The following is a 4,237-nucleotide window of genomic DNA, read 5'->3' as shown; positions in this document are numbered from 1 at the left end:
TTTACCTTACAGATAAGGAGGCTAAGGTACTGCAAAGTTAGGTAACTTGCCCAGGTCACATAGCAGGTTAATGGTAGAATGGGGACTGAACCACAGGTCCTCTGACACTGAGACCTGAGCTGTTTTCAGTGGGCCATGCTGTTTCCCTTTCAGCCCTTTGACTTTCTCCCTATTTCTTTTTCTATTTTCCCTTCTCTATTTCCCTTTTCTATTTTCTTTATCACACAATCAATGATTTCCTGCCTTCCTAGAAGTACCTAGCTATCCCCATTCTTCTCCTTGTTGATAAAACAATAATAATAATAATAATAATAAATATGGTATTTGTTATTTGCTTACTATGTGCCAAGTACTGGCATGGATACAAGCAAATCGGGTTAGACACAGTCCTTTCCCACATAGGGCTCACAGTCTTAATCCTCATTTTACAGGTGAGGTAACTGAGGCACAGAGAGGTAAGGTGACTTGCCCAAGGCCACACAGCAGATACTAAATGCTAAATGCTTGGAAAGTACAATTTGGCAACAGATAGAGACAGTGTCTACCCAACAACAGGTTCACAGTCTAGAAGACCCTTATTCCCACTTCTGCCCCTGATCACTGTGGTCCTTCAAGATCAAGATCAATAAGAATCCCAGACTGTGCCCCTCCTTCCTCTCCCCCTCCTCCCCATCCCTCCACCTTACCTCCTTCCCCTCCCCACAGCACCTGTATATATGTAGATATGTTTGTACGTATTTACTACTCTATTTTATTTGTACATATTTATTCTATTTATTTTACTTTGTTAATATGTTTTGTTTTGTTGTCTGTCTCCCCCTTCTAGACTGTGAGCCCGCTGTTGGGTAGGGACTGTCTCTATATGTTGCCAACTTGTACTTCTCAAGGGCTTAGTACAGTGCTCTGCACATAGTAAGTGCTCAATAAATACAATTGAATGAATAAATGAAAGTGGTGGAATCGGATGAGAATGCACGACCTTCTGTGTCCCAGGCCCATAATCATATGCCATGCTTCTTCACTTAATTATCCTCACGCATCAATTAGGCTACACCCTGTTCTGTCCTCTTGACCTGGTCCCTACTCTTTCCCCTTCCACATAATGAGCCTTGAGAGGATATCTAGTAATTCTGGTTGCATGGATATGTTTGTGTCTGTAGAGTCCATAGTGACAGTAGATGTTTATGCATTCCTGCCTCTATAATCTGGGTGCCTGGAAGAAGAACGATGTTCTGGATGAGAAACAGAGGAAAGAGAAATGTAGAATAGAGAGAATTTCCTGCCAGGAATGATGGGCATGCTTTGCTTCTGAAATTGAAGGACTAAGAAACTATGTGGAGGTACTGATTATCATACCAGTTGTATGAAAGGAGAGAAGGTTAGCACTCCCCTTGAGAAGGATGGAAGAGGTCCTACTGGCCTTTACAACACATATATGGTTAAAGCATTGCCACCTACTTCGTGGCATCTAAGTTTTCACCGGTCTACTTGTTTTATTTTGTTCTCTGTCTCCCCCTTCTAGACTGTGAGCCCATTGTTAGGTAGGGACCGTCTCTACATGTTGCCGATTTGTACTTCCCAAGCACTTGGTACAGTGCTCTGCACACAGTAAGTGCTCAATAAATACGATTGAATGATGTGGCTCAGTGTCAAGAGCAGGGGCTTTGGAGTCAGAAGTCATGGGTTCAAATCCTGGCTCCACCACTTGTCAGCTGTGTGACTTTGGGCAAGTCACTTAACTTCTCTGGGCCTCAGTGACCTCATCTGTAAAATAGGGATTAAAACTGTGAGCCCCCCGTGGGGCAACCTGATTACCTTGTAACCTCCCCAGCGCTTAGAACAGTGATTTGCACATAGTAAGTGCTTAATAAATGTCATTATTATTATTATTATGAGCAAATGAATAGTGAGAGTACAGCACTATTCATAACCTTGTTCCTACAGGCTTTAAGCCTGCTGGACCTAAGGATGCAGTGAGCACATAGATAGGCAGGGGTGTGGCACATTGTCATGTATATGTAAAGGATTTTAATTGCAGGACAGACTTGTTGCCAAAGCCACTATACCATAAGGCTGTTTCTGGGCCAACAAGTCTCCCAGCTGGTATTTGCCATTTATCCCGACCAGTTATTTGTCAGGATTTCTGCCTATCCATTAGTGGAAGATTTGGTGGCAGGGATCCAGCAGGCATTCCTCTAGTTGGAGATGCAGGGCTAGAACCCAGATCTCCTGGTTCCTAGAACTCTGATTTCCATGCTGAGACCACAAACTGACTTTTCTAAAGAGACATATCACAGGGATAAAAGATAAATTCAAAATTGAGGACAAAAATAAAACACCTTTTCACAAGAAGGTCTAAGACGGACAAAAAGTGAGAAAATACAAAGCAACAGGAAATATTTTTAAAAAACCGGACAAATATAGTTTTAAGAGAATCAATCAATCAATCGTATTTATTAAGCGCTTACTGTGTGCAGAGCACTGTACTAGCGCTTGGGAAGTCCAAGTTGGCAACATATAGAGACAGTCCCTACCCAACAGTGGGCTCACAGTCTAGAAGGGGGAGACAGACAACAAAACCAAACATACTAACAAAATAAAATAAATAGAATAGATAGGTACAAGTAAAATAAATAAATTTAATAAATAAATTAACATAAAATAAAGAGAAGAAAGGAAAGGAAATAAAAGATGAAGACTATGCAGCAAGAAGAACAGAAAGATATAAGAAAGAGTGGTTTACCCTTGGGATTTGTGAGACTGTGAGACTGAATGATTTTTTGAATTTCAGAATGACTCAATGTCCACAGTGTATCTCTGTTACATGATCCCTATTTTGAAGATCCACTTCCAGAAAACGACCCATGGAACTTACCTTCTAGACTGTGAGCTCGTTGTGAGCAGGGATTGTTTCTCTTTCTTTCTTCATTGTACTTTCCCAAGAGCTTAGTACAGTGCTCTGCACACAATAGCTCTCAATAAATATGATTGAATGAATGAATGACTCCTTAATGATCCAGATTAATGAATGAGATTTCCTGGACTGTTTTTTTCCACAAGAAACAAGCACCAACACTGGGAAGACATTTTAAAATATGTACCCACAATAAGGAATTTATTTGTTATTTCAGGATATGTTGTGGGGCAGGTAACAAAGAATGTAGACTAGAGGCCAGATAGTAAGACCTTAGAGTTGGGGTGGCAGGCAATTCATTTATAACATCTTTTAGGTCAGAGCTTTTAAACTAATTTTGGAAATTCTCCTTATTATTTTCCTGAAGTGTGTCCCTTTCTCCCTACTCCTTCCATCTGTCCTTCTTATGATACCAAGGAATATTAGCAGAGGATAAAGAGAATGGTCAAGCAACAGTCTTAGAAGTTGAGAAGAGAAACTGCTTCTGCTGCTGCAAATGACAAATCCCTGGAGAATATGTGCTGAGAACTCTGGGGCCACTTCAACTAATATGTGGTATTTAGTAAACATTTACTGTGTGCAGACATTGTACTAAGGGCTTGGGAGAGTACAATACAATAGAGCTGGTAGACACAATTCCTACAGTTACGGAGCTTACAATTATGTCTTGCTGTGCTATCAGTAGAACCACAAATTCTGGAGGGCTGAAACTTTTTCATGATCAATTGCTCTTCTTACTGCCTTTCTTTCTGAATTCCCCACTGTTCTAGTTCCTCACAGAGAAGCAGCCGTGACTTAGTGGATAGGACACAAGCCTGAGAGTCAGAAGGTCATGGGTTCTAATCCCTACTCTGCCACTTGCCTGCTGTGTGACCTGGGTCAAGTCACTTCACTTCTCTGTGTCTCGATTACCTCATCTGTAAAATGGGGAATAAGACTGTGAGCCCTACGTGGGACAGAGACTGTATGCAACCTTATTTGCTTGTATCTACCCCAGCACTTACTACAGTGCCAGGAACATAGTGAGCGCTCAACAAATACTATCATTATTATTATTGCTATTAGAAACCAGCAAAAAATAAACCAACAAATTGGGTTTTACTGTTGCTGCTGTGATTGTAGTAGGGCTATACTTCCTATGATTTGTTAAATTTCCCCAAAGGTATCAGTACTCCTCGTTGAAAACGAAGTTATTGGGTGGTAACTAGAAGGAGTAGAGAGGCCCATATATGTTTTTAACATTTAACTTTTAACATCCTTTGAATAAACCAGTAAGCAGTTTGTATGAATTTCTTCCTTATGACATGAATTATGCAGAAGAGA

At 40.7% G+C, this 4,237-nt stretch overlaps 1 non-coding gene across 1 annotated transcript; it reads left to right on the top strand.

The window, feature by feature from the left end:
- Positions 1 to 1,356: 1,356 nt before the first annotated feature.
- On the top strand, positions 1,357 to 1,478 carry LOC119925933. The gene has a single exon (XR_005449860.1). It is a non-coding gene; the product is annotated as a U6atac minor spliceosomal RNA (small nuclear RNA).
- The last annotated feature ends 2,759 nt before the right edge of the window (positions 1,479 to 4,237 follow it).

This window comes from Tachyglossus aculeatus, chromosome 3, assembly GCF_015852505.1.
Source record: "Tachyglossus aculeatus isolate mTacAcu1 chromosome 3, mTacAcu1.pri, whole genome shotgun sequence".
NCBI classification, from domain to species: Eukaryota; Metazoa; Chordata; class Mammalia; order Monotremata; family Tachyglossidae; genus Tachyglossus; species Tachyglossus aculeatus.
Note: the sequence above shows the minus strand (reverse complement) of the source record. Positions and strands in the feature narration are given on the sequence as shown.